At 44.7% G+C, this 15,420-nt stretch overlaps 1 protein-coding gene and 1 long non-coding RNA gene across 3 annotated transcripts in view; one reads left to right on the plus strand and one right to left on the minus strand.

Moving 5' to 3' along the window:
* Nucleotides 1-9,693, minus strand: part of FRYL (FRY like transcription coactivator) — a 146,581-nt gene extending 136,888 nt beyond the window's left edge. For both annotated transcript variants that reach the window (XM_081924280.1, XM_081924279.1), the window contains exon 1: nt 9,393-9,693. The gene's annotated coding sequence lies outside the window, so the exon portion shown is untranslated. The remainder of the gene's footprint in view (nt 1-9,392) is intronic.
* On the plus strand, nt 918-7,837 carry LOC309377450. Its single transcript, XR_014171584.1, has 3 exons — nt 918-1,559; nt 3,526-3,780; nt 7,284-7,837. It is a non-coding gene; the product is annotated as an uncharacterized lncRNA (long non-coding RNA).
* Nucleotides 9,694-15,420: the final 5,727 nt, after the last annotated feature.

A 15,420-nucleotide genomic window follows, 5' to 3' on the forward strand; every position in this document is an offset into this window, starting at 1 on the left:
CCACACTTGTTTCATGAAAAGGGAAATAAATGCAATGCTTGGATTAAATAGAGGATTAAAAATCGTGCTCACTCTCTTCATAGAATCTCACTACCATCCCAATTTCCAAATTCTTTAAGAGTGCTATTAAAAACACCAATACCCTATGCATCATTTAAGCCCCCCATCTGTATACACTCATCAACTGAAGATAGCATTTCATGCATCTAATGACATTGACTCTAGTTTGTAACAATGCCCCAATAAATAGTGGTGGTCTTAAAAAGCACTTTTAAGGCTCTCTGTTCTTGTTGCTGCTAGACTAACATAGTGATCCTTCTGGAATCTGTGGGTGTTATCCAAATACTCAAATACTGGCTATCATTCATTATCATTTACATATGTCATAACTTTTATTGGCTAATACACATGACTGCTGAATTAGTCTATCATGTGCCCAAGTGCTTTCGTTACCCTGAAGGCCCAAAAGTGCTCCTTAAACCTGCCCTCCCAAGTATGCCATTGCCTCTGCTAGCATTAGGACCTGCTAGATCAGTGCTGGGCCCAGTGGCAGCCTGGGCCCTATTCTGGAAGGTTCAGAGCACAATCCACCCCAGCACCTAGTGGATCAGGGCCTTTGGATATTGCTGAGGGGCACAGGGCCCATTGGCAGCGTCGGCCCAGCTCTCCAAGGCACAGGGTGAAATCCACCCCAGTGCCTAGCCGAGTGGGGTCATCTGGTGCTGCTGACTTGCATCTAGTAAATAACTAAGTGTCTACTCAAAAGTATTAAAACCAAAGGGGGGGGCAGTTGTGATACCTTGAAAATTCAAAATGCCCATCACAGCCTCAAACTAAGGCCAGGACAATGAGCCTGACTATTCCCTAAAACATACCAAAACTTCATATGAAAAATTCATATGAAATCAATGGTTTGTCCGATTCTCTCAATTCTAATGGTGTATTACTCCTAAAGGGAAGGCGGATCCAAGCTACTGCCTTCCTCCATAACCCCCTGAGCATATGGTCAAATGCTCCTTACTCCTCCACAAGGTGTGAAATCAAACCCCACAGTGGGGGGCAGAAGGTGTTCATGAGCAACAATGTTCCAGATAGAAATCCATTGGTAGAGTGGATTGAGACTAGATCCTTTGAAAGCTCACAAACAGGAAAGCCTGGAGGCCAGAGAAATGTGTAAATAATTTTATTATTCTTGGGAAAGCAGATACTTTAAAGGTGTTGGGAACTAGGATGGGTGACACATGTTTCTCCATGCCAACCATGCCTCTACTGTGACATATCTGTGATGTATTGATGGAAATGTATTATGGGGAAAGGGGGAAAGTCTTAAAAGTTCATGCAACTCCATGCTCAGGGTTCTTCCTCTTTGGTGTTTGAACCTTTGCTGCAACAAATAAATATCCGGTCTACTGTCTGCCGATTTGCTTCTGTAACTTGGCTGGAGACTCCTTTTGCTGACCAGAGGGACCCGCAGGAAGTGGCAGCCTGACAAGCTGGGCAGTGGAATTTTTTCCTGATTAGAAGAAAGCTGTACTGAGTTCAGTGGGTCTTACTACTAAGTAAGGGTGTGCGGCGCTATAGTGTTTTATCTAAGCCAGGCATGTCCAAAGTCCATTTCAGGGGCCTAATCCAGCCCGCTGATTGGTACAATCCAGCCCCAGTGGGAGTTTATTTCCTGGGGTTAAATTGTAAAAAAGCTCAACAACTTTGGGGGGGGAGAATCATGAAAAAGCTCAGCAACTTCAATTTTTTAAATAGCCCTCCACTTCATCAAATTTGGCCCTCTTTAAAAAAAGTCTGGACACCACTGACCTAGGCAGTGAGGCCTCCTCCAGATGACAAGATCTTTTTGCACCAAGTTAGTGAGGGATCACTTGCTTCTTAAAATTCTCCCATATATACACAATTCCCTGTGCTCCTTTTGGACGGTATCTGTGTCAGATAACTGGGGTCAAATAAGAGTTGTTTACATTTTATAAAACATGGAAGACGGATCTCCCTTGGAAGGTTCTGTACTCTCCTACCTTGGAGGTTTCCAAGCAGAGATTGGGTGGCCATCTGTCATGGATGTTTTAGCTGAGTTTCCTACATTGCAGGGGGTTGCACTAAAAGATGACCCTTCCAGCTCTGTGATTCTATGATTACATGTTTTTCTGCTTCAACAATATTTCATTATGTTCCTATGACTTTATGTAATTGCATTTTGTATAAATTATAAAAATTATAAATAAAACATGTTCTAGGTTAAAAAGGTAAAGAACTCCTGGACGGTTAAGTCCAGACAAATAATATTATTATTTTTTACTAATAATTTATTATTTATATGCTACCCATCTGGCCAGGCCTCCCCAGCCACTCTGGGCGGATTCCAACAGAATATTAAAAACATGATAAAATATCAAACACTAAAAACTTCCCTCAACAGGGTTGCCTTCAGATGTCTTCTAAAAGTCAGATAATTGTTTATTTCCTTGACATCTGATGGGAGGGAGTTCCACAGGGCATGTGCCACTACCGAGAAGGCCCTCTGCCTGGTTCCCTGTAACCTCACTTCTCACTTGGAGGGAACTGCCATAAGGCCCTCAGAGCTGGACTTCAGTGTCTAGGCTCTATGGTGGGGGGTGGAGACGCTCGTTCATGTATACTGGGCCAAGGCTGTTTAGGGTTTTAAAGGTCAGCACCAACACTTTGAATTGTGCTCTGAAATGTACTGGGAGCCAATGTAGGCGTTATATGGTCCTGGTGGCCATTCCCAGGCACCAGTCTAGCTGCTGCATTTTGGATTAATTATAGGTTCCGGGTCACCTTCAAAGGTAGCCCCACGTAGAACTCATTGCATTAGTCCAAGCAGGAGATAACCAGAGCATACACCACTCTGGCGAGGCAGTCCACGGGCAGGTAGGGTCTCAGCCTGTGTACCAGATGGAGCTGGTAGACAGCTGCCCTAGACACAGAATTGATCTGCACCTCCATGGAAAACTGTGAGTCCAAATGACTCCCAGGCTGCGCACCTGCTCCTTCAGGGGCACAGTTACCCCATTCAGGACCAGGGAGTCCTCTACACCCGCCCGCCCCTGTCCCCCAAAAACAGTACTTCTGTCTTGTCAGGATTCAACCTCAATCTGTTAGCCGACATCCATCCTCCAACCACCTGCAGACACTCACACAGGACCTTCACTGGTTCCGATTTGAAAGAGAGGTAGAGCTGGGTATCATCCGCATACTGATGAACACGCAGCCCAAACTCCCTGATGATCTCTCCCAGAAGCTTATGGATGTTAAAAAGCATGGGGAAGAGGATGGAACCCTGAGGCACCCCACAAATGAGAGCCCAGGGGTCCAAACACTCATCTCCCCACACCACTTTCTGGACACAGCCCAGGAGGAAGGAGCAGAACCACTGTATAACAGTGCCCCCAGCTCCCAGCCCCTCTAGACAGTCCAGAAGGATGCCATGGTTGATTGTATCAAAGGCTACTGAGAGATCCAGCAGAACTAGGAAACAGCTTTCGCCTTTGTCCCTAGCCCACCGGAGATCATCGACCAGCGCAACCAAGGAGTTTCAGTTCAATGATGATGCCTGAATCCCAACTGGAAAGGATCCAAATGTGACTATGGGGTGCAGCGTTCATCTCGCTTTTCAGGCCGAGGAAGGCGGCGTTTGTCCACAGACAGTTTCCCAGGACACATGGCCAGAATGACTAAACCACTTCTGGCAAATGGAGGATGGTGACAGAAGCCAGAGCACACAGATATGCCATTTACCTTCCCACCCCAGAGGTACCTATTTATCTACTTGCACGGGTATGCTTTTGAACTGCTTGGTTCCATTTATAAGCATGTTCTGTTTACAAACAAAACATTTTAAAAGCTACCTTTCTACTGGTAGGACGGGGTGTGGGGCCACAGGAAGGAAACAAAGAAAAACACTGTACTGCTGAGACTGTAACACAGAATTGGGAGCATTCAAAGTGTTGTGAGTAGAAAAACCACCATCCCCACCCTGACATTTTCCCTTCTGAGAACATTCTCACAGGTTAAGCATATGACAAGCTGACTGTAAGGACTGCTCGCTCAAGATAGTCGCTACCAACTATGCCAAAAGGCAGAGAACAATGTGGGCAGAAGGAAATCACAAATAAACCATGAAAATCACATAGCAGACTACATATAGGGCTTACATGCAACGTACACTGTAGGGGTTCATATATAACAGCTATGGTAACCAGTTGTAACATACCCATCAATAGCCTAACATTTTCACTACTATATCCAGCCAGTTTATGAAGTTTATACTGAAACCTTTGGGGAACTCATTGGGCCCCAATGCAATTCTAGACACTCCTGGAACAAACAAACAAAAATCTCGAAACCGTTTCAACCTCATCACTAGTCCAGCTTTAGTCATACTAGTGGGCAAGCTCCTTTATGGGAAAGAAGAAACGGAAGTGTTAACTTGTCCTAGACCTCTCATCAATTCTTCTGCCATACTCTAGTGGTTCTGATCCTATCTGACAAAACAATTCTAGATGGTTGGGAGAACTACTGTGGCACGTCAGGGTATTTTTGCTGCAAGTGTCAGAGGGATCCACTTAGGTCCTTCATTATATTTATTATTTGTCCTCTAATTGTTACATGAAACTGTGTAATAACTCATTTGCAGGTTTTGAATGAATGTGAAGTTTCATCACAATGCAGCAGCTCAAATTCCAACTTTCCATCAACTTCAGATGTGACAATAGCTCTGTCTACAAGCCACATTAAATCATAGTTAATATTAACTATGGTTTAAACTTAAACAAGCAGCATGTGCATGCTGCTGTAACACCTCCGTTTCACTCCTCTCCCACTCATGGCCACGCTGTGCTGATACTTTTGAGCAGCATCCAGAAGCACTAACTATGGTTAATCTGACATGAAAACCAGGTCTGTAGGTGTTCAGTAAAATAATGACTGGATCAAGAGAAACCACCTGAAACTTAGGCCATACAAGACTGTTTTTGGCAGGTGATAGAATGGACTATGAAGATTATGTATTCTGGGTGGATTTGCACTGTCCCAGGCCCAATTCCTTTACCCATCATGGCTTTTAGATTTTAAATCTATTTAAGTTTATTTCTAAAGTTTACAATTACAGTGGTACCTTGAAAGTTGAACGGAATCCATTCCGGAATTCTGTTTGACTTCCAAAACTTTCGGAAACCAAGGCATGGCTCCTGCAGCCAATCAGAAGCCACGGATGTCACGTCAGATTTTTGGATTCCAAAGAATGTTTGCAAACCAGAACACTCCTTTCCAGGTTTGCGGCATTCAAGAGTCCAAACGTTTGACTCACAAGGCGTTTGGGATCCAAGGTATGACTGTAGACTACTGGCTTGAAATCAGAAGACCATAGAAAAGGGTTGTTATATGCATTGGATGTGTTTTTATATGTATTCTTTCATTTAAACCTTATTAACAATGTACTATCATCTTTTAATTAACAACAACAACAACAACAACAACAACAATAATTTTATTATTTATACCCCACCCATCTGGCTGAGTTTCCCCAGACATTCTGGGTAGCTTACAGCATATATAAAAAATAGTAAAACATCAGACATAAAAAAAAATCCCTGATACAGGGCTATCTTCAGATGTCTTCTAAAAGTTGGATAGTTGTTTATTTCCTTGACATCTGATGGGAGTGCATTCCACAGGGCGGGTGCCACTACTGAGAAGGCCCTGTACCTGGTTCCCTGTAACCTCACAATGAGGGAACCGCCAGAAGCTGAACCTCAGTATCTGGGCTGAACAATGGGGGGCAGGGCGGGGCGGGGAGACACTCCTTCAGGCTGAAGCCATTTAGGGCTTTAATGACTCAAAAATTCTTTAAAATAATTGGTCTAAACAAGGCTTCTTTTCTCCCTCTCCTCAATGGCCTTAATTTAACAGAAGAGGAAGAAAATTATATTAAAGCAACTACATATCTATATCAGATGACATTAGAGAAGAGCAATTTGTAGTTTTTATCTCCAGTAGTTTCTTCCCCATCTCCACATACCCTGCATCCAAAAACAACAACAGCAGGAGAATATAAGTATCTCTGCAGTTTTCCAACACTTGGTGCTCTCTAACCATCTATGGAGATTCTGAAGTTTTTCTACATAAACCTATGTAAGTTACAATAGTAATGAAGTATTGCAATATAGTAGCATACTTGGGAAAAATGGAAGTCCACCAGAGTACAAACCAGGTTGTGCTTACTGTAGCGCTTATTGTCTGGATACTTTGTTTCAGATGTGTTTGTTTACAAGTACAGAAGTAACAAATAACATGGATTATTCCTATGCCATTTGCCACTGCTTGTAGTACAAAATGCTCAGCGTTAAATAGTGTATTATTGGGTAATAACTCTTCCTGTTTCAATAGTTCATCTGCAGTATCTCACAGACAAATTAACTTTCTTCAACCTCTGAGGCCATGTATCACTTCCTTCTGAACTTTTGATCACAGCCCTGGCAGTCCCAGCAAACTGAGCAAAGCAAAGGGGGCAGGAGAAGGGATTAAGCTCTCCAACACAAACATGTGAAGCTTGCAAAATACAAGGGGAGGAAAAGAAAATGTGCTACTTATGTGACCTGAAAACAATGGGCATCAGTACAAAAAGTTTGCATCTGGAATGTGTAATTTGTATTCCCAAGATGAGGGCGCTTTACAATAGATCCTAGAAAAAACAAAAATCAGCAGTCTCAAGAAAACACTTGCTTTTCTAGCCAAACTTCAACTCCTTTGATTTGTGTTTATCTAACTATGTACCATGTATTATTTGAAGATCACATAAGATCGCCCAAGAGAACTTCTGACACAAATATCAACATATTGCTTGCTATTCCTATTTGTGTACAAGTTGAATTAAGATCAAGAAACTAGCCCCCACTGTCCACTACACAGCCATGTCACAGCCATGAGATCAGGGATTAGTTAATTCCAATTCAAAACAAGCTTCTCAAGCCCATATTTGGAAATCTTCAAACATCCCTAAAGGTGCCTTACATTTCATTTAACTGTCATGAGGCTTGCTAGCACAACAGAATGTTTCTTTTCCAGGAACCCACTGAGAAAGCAGCAATGCTCCACCATGGCAGATCCTGAAGCCAGTTTTCATTTTATATGGGCAAAGGGTAGCTTGGGTTTCAGAGGGAAAATTCTCCCTGCACTATCTGGGGCACCAGGGACTGAACCAAAGGCATCTTGTGCTGGCATAGGCATATGCTCACACTCTGCACCCTTCCTTTCAGCAACAGTGACCTGCCTGCCACCTGTCACCCCCTTGGGCTTCACACCCACTAGCAAGCCGAAGTGTAACTCCCACAGCTATCATGTAGTGGGTTGTCATATAAGATGTAACAGAGGTGCTGTTTGTAAAGTGGAAAAAGCGGCCAGCTGGAAGAATGGTTTAACAGCAAGTGAAGGATGTCAACTGGACTCAGTCTAAGTAAGAAACGATGCGGCTATGCAAGGAAATAATGATCATATGCTTGGAACAAGAGCAGGAAACCTGATTTTAAGAAATTGAATTAAATTAATTCAATTGGTTTGATTTGTAATAATTTGGAAAATTAATTTTAATGATTTGGAAAAAAGTAGTACAGTTGTCGTAAGTCTGGATTTTCCTGGATACCTTCAGAATACTGAGGTCGGCAGCAGTCTGGGCAGAAATCCGCAAAAAATCTGACTGTACGTCAGCCCATGTCGGCAGTGCCGCTTCCCCACAAAAATAGCTCAAAAACAGCATTTATTTATTTTTAGTGATTTTTCAAAAAACAAACCAAAAACACCACACCTCAACAGCTTTGGGCAAAATGAAAGAAAGCTCAACAACTTTGCCCCCCCCCACCTCCAGCTTTTCTGTCCAGATTGTCACTGTGTGAACTATGGCAACCCTATTATGGTACATAGCCTCCTTCGAGGCACCAAAGGGGAGCAGCTGGGCTCAGGTGTTGAACTCCGCAGGGGCAAACAGAGTGGTTACACCCACATCCTTAGGCACAAGCTAACCCCTCTGCAGCGCCACAAACCCAACCCAGTGGTGTAACATTGGAAAGTGTCAACCACTTCTTCTACCTAGGCAGTTATCTTTCCACAAGGGCCGACACTGATGCCGAAATCTAGCATTGCCTGAGCTCTACAAGTGCAGCTTTCTCCTGACTGAAGCACAGAGTGTTTGAGGATATTCGCAGGGAAACCAAAATGTATGTTCACAAAGCTACTGTACTACCAACCTTACTGTACGCTTGTGAAACGTGGACCACATATAAACATCATCTCCAACTCCTCAAAAGATTCCATCAACAGTGTCTCCAAAAAATTCTACACGTCACTTGGGAAGACAGGTGAAATAATGCCAGCGTACTGGAAGAAGCAAAGATCCCCCGTGTTGAAGCGATGATTCTTCTACATCAACTGCGTTGGACTGGTCGTGCAGATGCCTGATGATCATCTTCCAAAACAACTACTGTACTCTATTCCGAACTTAAAAATGGAAACGTGCTAAGAGGAAGGCACGCGTGGCAAACCCTCACCGTGATCAACTCCTGCCCAGAAACCTATGTCGCCACTGTGGAAGGACGTGTGGATCCAGAATTGGCCTCCACGGTCACTTACGGACTCGCTGTTAAGACCGTGTTCGTGGAAGACAATCGGCGACGAGAGATCGCCAAAGAAGACACCCACATCCTCAGGTTTACAGGGGGTTTTTTTGCCTGCGAGCGCGTCACTCTTTCTCTCTCTGCGTCTTGAAGGAAGCAGGGCTAGAAGCGCCCCGCCGAGCGACAGTTACGAGAAAGTTGGCTGCGTGGGTGCCTCCCTCGCGGGAGGGGAAGGGAGGAAGAAAGAAAAAGAAAGAAAGAAAGGAGCTCCCTCCCGGGCAGGCAGGCGACTCCCGAAGCCTCGCTGCGGTCGACCCCCCTTCCCCCGGCCCAGCCTCCCCGCTCTCCTCCGAGCAGCTGCGCTTTCCGCTCCGCGAAACGCCCGGCGAACCCGCTACCTGCGCTGCGAAAGAAAGGGCGGGAGATCGAGAACCCGCGGTCTCCCTTCTTCCTCGGTTTCCCGCGGGTGGGTGGGAGGAGAACCGCCGCTCAGAACGCGCGCGCCCGCGCGCACACACACACACACGCGCACACGCCCCTCGGCTATAAACAAAAGCGCCTCACAGCAGCAGCAGCCTGAGGGAAAGAAGCCGTTGCTCTCGCGCGCGCCCGCCCGGCCTCGTTTCCAGAGAGGGTCTCGCGCCGGCGGCTCCGTTTCCGTTGGGACCGGGAAACCGCCGCCGCCGCCGCCACAGAACCCCTCGCGAATGGCGCTCAAACCACAATCTCTCTCTCTCTCGGCTCCTCAGGTTTCCATACCTGCTTAGTGGTGGCGACGCTCCTGAGGCGCTTTCTCCTCGCCCCGGTTGGCGGAGGTTTCAGAAGCAGCCCGGACGTTTTCGCCGCCGCCCCGAAGCAGCACTACTTCATCCTGTCGGCGACCATCACCGCCCTCCCGTCACGGCGCCCGCTCCGCCCTCCGCGCGGCCGCTTTGAAAAGGATTCCGCCCGACAGGGGCCGCTCAGAACGGCTCCAATCGCCGCCGCCTCCCGCCGCCTTTATTATCTCGACTCTTTTCTCTCTCTCTCTCGATAACTCGCAAAGCCCAGCTCCTTCTTCTCCCCGCCCTCACGCCACCCTCATTGGCACGTTCCTCTCAAACAGGAACAGGCATCCCGGCGGCTCGTTGGCCGGGCGAAGCGTCGCTCTTCCGTGCCCGCCTCCCGCCTTCATCCTCAGTGGCTACCTCGGCGGTAAGGCCCCGGCTCCGAGCCTATGCGCCAAGGCGGGCGACCTGTCCGGCCAATCGGCACGCCGAGGTGGTCAAAGCTCCGCCCTCCCCACACGCTTATTGGTGCGAAGAAGTCGCTTCCTCTCTCTGGGAGTGGTCAAGGTGGACATCAATCTTGGTTCTGTCCTCGGGAGCCCCGAGAGGGCTGAGAAAGACCGCCCAGCTGTTCAACGTTGATGCGGAGAATTCAGGGGTTTTTTTGGGCCCTTTAAATCTCCCCTCGTGGGGTTTTTCCTCGTGGGCCAAATCTCTGTTCCATTTTAAATGAGAAAGGTGGCGCTGTTCCTTCAGGGGGTTTAAAATGCTTTAAATTTCACATAATTTAGATTTAGGGATTTATATCCCACTTGTTGATTGTGCCTTGGACCCGTCTGCACACACACTCTGCTTTTCTCTTGCAGCTGAGCAACATTGGTTTTTTGCGTGTACCTCTTGATGCAAGTTGCTTGCAGACAAGACCTTAATATTTAAAACTATTCATTTAAATATTGCTACGCTGCACTCTCATTAAAACACACACACACACAAGACCATGTAGTATTATTTTTAAAAATAATAGTACAATAGCATCAGTAAATATTGGTTGGTATAAATAAATATCAGTCTGTCACTCTTAGGACTATGATCCCATGTGCAGAAAATGTCCATGCATGAGGAACACAAATCCTATAATCCATCTAGAAGCACCCACAAAGGCTAATCTGTACCCCACCTATTATTTCTGCCTGTTCGTCTCATGCTTTTCCAGAGCTGAGGTTATTCTGCTGTCCGTGTACTGGTGATTGTGGTGTGCTGTAGCATGCTAGGAGTGACTTAAGCCTGAAAAAAAAAGTTTTTCTATTTTCCCATTTCAACTTTTCCTTCATAATTGTTGGTGGATGCGCTTGCTGACCTGCAAGTTATCCACCATTTTCATTACTGGTCTTCTATTTCTCTGCCTTTGGCAAGTGGGAAGACAAACCATTTTAAATACTTTTGGGTGTGTCATTAGGCAGCTGTGAAGTTCTGCAGAGTATCAAAAAATGCTGCCTGAATTACATTGGGGAAGGTAGCGGAAATTCCCATTGCTGAAGGGAAAGTAAATTCAAGTCCACCATACAGCTTCAGGCTGTAATTCTGCTGGAGAAGGCCTCAATTGGAGTGGCAACAGTTAAGTGTAGACCCAATATCAGTGGTTCACATTCTGGAATTCACTGGAAAATGTGCAATGGTAGCGCATTGTGTGGGTGGGGAATTTTCTTACATGTATGGTGATGTTTTGCTAGATGCTGCTGATTGTCACACCCCTTCTTCCATCTGGGATGCTACTCACCTAGTATTGTATGTAAGACTGCACACACAAAACATTTGCAACAGTTGTAACATACCTTTTCATGTGGGGTGATTTGTGTCTGCCTGCCACAGAATTGACTGATGTACTTGCCAGCAATTCAACACAGATTTCAGTCATCAATCTTACTTTCTCATCCCAAGTTTCAGGCATTCAGTTCCTAGATGGCGGCGCGTTCATACGCTGTGGCTCTGAGCTCCCAATACCTCACCTACTCACGCACAAAACTGGTAAACATCGGGCTCACAAGAAAAATAGAGATAACTAGAGAGTTTCAAAGGTCCCACTGTATACCAAACTGCACAGTAAGACCTCCAGGATCTCTATGGATTGTCGACGGGAGGGGGAAGTGCTGAAAGAAGCGAAAGAGAAAAGAGCGAAAGCAAAAACGTGGTTGCAGAGCTGGTCTGTTAACCCGGCTTCGAAAAAGACCCACCAGACCAGCACTGCCAAGCGTCTTCCTGGCCAACATCAGATCTCTCATCCACAAAATTGACGAATTACAGTTGCTGATGGCAGCAAACAAGCTTCTTTGTGAGAGCTGTGTGGTAATTATTACAGATACTTGGCTACATTCAGCAGTACCGGATGTGGCAGTTGAGCTGATAAATCGAATAATTTATCACTCTGATAGAAACAGTGATTCTGGTAAAGCTAGGGGTGGAGGCAGTGGCGTAGCGTGGGGGTGCAGGGGGGCCGGCCGCACCGGGCGCAACATCTGGGGGTTAGGATTAGGGGGCGCAAATCCACGGGTTAGGGGGCGCAAATTACTTGCCTTGCCCCGGGTGCTGACAACCCAGGCTACGCCACTGGGTGGAGGAGTTTGTATTTACATACACAATGGTTGGTGTGTTAACAACAAAATAGCTTACACATATTGCTCCCCAGATCTAGAATTGATGGCAGTTACATATCGGCCATTTTATTTGCCTAGAAAAGTAACTGTCATAATTATTATAGCTGTTTATATCCCATCCGATGATAATGTCAGTGCTGCAGGGTGTCACCTTCATTATAATTTTTAGTAGCCCATCAGATGTGCAGACATTAGCTCAAATGTTTGTACAATTTTATTGCAATTTTTTTCCAAAGTTGTTAATGCTTCAGGGATCAGGTGGGAGATGACTGCATGGTGTCTCAACACATCAACACGGTGCAGAGAGATTGTGCAGCAAACTTGCAGAACCAGTTTTCTCTGAGCTCATTTTTGGATAGGAATTGTTCTTTTGCACAGACGACAGTGAGCAGGTTTCAAAAGTGGCTCCATTACTGTACTCAAATAATTGTTTTTTTGTAGCCCAAATAACTAGACAGTAATCATTACAGTGTAGTGCAATTATACATGTCTTTTCAGAAGCAAGCCCAGTTGACTTTAGTGGGACTTAGAGTAAATAATGTTGAGCTTGATTTGAATGTATGGTGTTCAAATCAAATAACAAAGCACAGTGGTACCTCGGGTTAAGAACTTAATTCGTTCTGGAGGTCCGTTCTTAACCTGAAACTGTTCTTAACCTGAGGTACCACTTTAGCTAATGGTGCCTCGCGCTGCCACCGCACAATTTCTATTCTCATCCTGAAGCAAAGTTATTAACCCGAGTTACTATTTCTGGGTTAGCAGAGTCTGTAACCTGAAACGTCTGTAACCTGAAGCGTCTGTAACCCGAGGTACCACTATAGTAAGTAATAATTCAAATGACCGGTTTTGCTCTGAGAACTTATGCATCAAAACTTAAGAGTACCCAACATTCATTATTTGGTGTTAAATTTTTTAGAAATCAGGATCTACGTAGATCTCCTATTGGTGTTCGGAGTTAACATGCTCACAGAAGCTAAACAGAACATTGGATCCCTGTTGGAGGAGTATACCTGGAGGCTGGTATAAGTGAGGTTAGGAAAATAATAAAGCTATATTTATTGATGGAATTACATGCTCGAAAGGAAATATCCTTTTTCTAACTAAGGTGCAGGTGGCAAAACCCCCCACAAAAAAAATGCAAGAGACTCAAGGTGGTTCATTGCAGGGCCATTTCTAAGAATGGGGCTCACATTTTGGGAGAACGGGTGGTGCTGAGGGTGAGATGTATCTCTTGTGCATGTGGTCCTATGGTATAGCGGTTAGCACTCTGGACTCTGAATCCAGCGATCTGAGTTCAAATCAAGGTAGAACTTAAAATTTGAATTTTGAGAGCCAGTGTGGTGTAGTGGTTAGAGTGTTGGACTAGGACCTGGGAGGCCATGGTTCAAATCCCTGCTCAGCTATTAAACTCACTGGGTGACCTTGAGCCAGTCACTGTCTCTGAGCCTAACTGTCAGGTTCCCAGCTTGATAACACAGTAAGCGTAGATAATGAAAAAGGAGGATTTATTGCAGAAACAAACAGATAGCTCCAGACGGCTCTAACGAAGCCTCCGGCGCCATTACTCAAGATGACCCTTCTAAAAAGTTCTTCCGGCATCTCCAACAGATATTGAACTTACGACTCTGATGTTTCTTGTTTTGCTTCTGATCTAACAACACCCCCATTCACCGACTCTATGGACTTATTAGATCAGATCCAACCTCTTCCAGGTCTAAGAGGGGTTTGTTTGCGTCTGATTGTGCTTCCATCAAGCTTTGGCTGTGTTCCAGCCTGCTCTCAGCTACTGCCTTACCATCCGGCTCATCAAGGTCAGGAAAAGCCAAAGTCTGCAACTGCTGGCTATCTCCTGCCTGACTAACATCAAAGCCTCCCTGTTGTTTGCTGCTTTCTGCATTTGGCTGCAAACCCTCACTTTGAGCTGGCTCATTCCTGACACTAACCTACCCCACAGGCTTCTTGTGAGGGTGCAGTGGGGAGGAAGAGAACCATGTATGCCACATTCATCTCTTTGGGAGAAAGGTGGGATATAAATGCAATTAAATAAACAAATATTGAGGAAAGTTTGTCAGCATCATGCCTGTGCTCCAGATTGGCCAGTTCCTTCCATTTCTGGGCAAGGAGGGGGTGCTGGCACTGCATGGCGGGGTCATCAAGAATGCTAAGGTGCAGCTTGCATTCCTGTGATTATGTTTAAATTGTTTCTGTTCACTTTGTTCCCCCTCTAGTCTTGAGCTAAGCACATATTGGTTGTTCTCCAAGCATCTCTCTGCCCCTGCTATAATTACAATAAAGACTGCCATATACTTCAAAGTATGGAAACATTTCCTTTCCTTAAATAAAAGCAGGGGGGTTGCTTCTTTTTCTGCGTGTTTTGCCAAGATAATGTCAAATATGCAGATATTGTCCTTTGCCAGAAATTATTCACATTGTTTCACTGAGATAAACTACTGAATTTCCCAGGCTTCAGCTGTAGGTTTGCAGGAACTTCGGGGTTTTGAGAAAATGCTTTTGAAATATTTTTCTTATACAATTTCTCACAAGGGAACCTCACAAGTTTTGTACTTTTTCATCATGATTTGCTACCATGTGGGTGCTTTTCATGCTCTTATCAAAACTATTTATAGTATATAGTATTATTGGAATGTACAGGGGACTGATCTTTCCAACAAATCAGTTTTCTGATTCCAAAATATCCAGATGTTCCTAGGGCTACAAAGTCCAGACCCTTAAAGTTCTTTTGATAGCTGCATAGAAGAAATAATTTCACCATGCTGCTTTAACCCTTATAGTGCTACAGTCATCACATACAATGGAATCAGTATGGTCAGTAACACCATTTACTTAAACAGATCCACTCTTGACTTAGTGCTTTCAGACTTGCAGCAGAAGACTTCCACTTAATAAAACATAACAGAAGGATCTTAGCAATGGATGCTTGTTTCACAATTAGCATGTTAAAACTATTTTGGAAATTCTTGAGTCATGTTCATATCAACCACATCTGCCTGCAGTTTTCTTTCTCATACTATTTATAGGTGCTCTGTAAAATCTGACATTGGATATTATAACTAGTTCCTTATTGCATTAGATCCAAAACTGTTTTACTATGAGAAGGAGTAGATTTGCTTGCTTTGAAAGGGACATTTATAATTTGCTGGACCTAGCCAATCAATCCTCCCCTTCTTGATATTATTATTTTTTAAATAATTTTTTTATTCCTCCCCTTCTTGATAATAATACCCAGGAGAGCAAATAAGTAGTTGGCTACACTTTTCTAAGTTCCTGATACATGCCATCAAGCCTCAACAAATGAAAGCCATCCCACAATATAGGACTAGGTGCTCTGAGCATGTTAACTACATGCAA

This window comes from Podarcis melisellensis, assembly GCF_964234715.1.
Source record: "Podarcis melisellensis genome assembly, chromosome: 9".
NCBI classification, from domain to species: Eukaryota; Metazoa; Chordata; class Lepidosauria; order Squamata; family Lacertidae; genus Podarcis; species Podarcis melisellensis.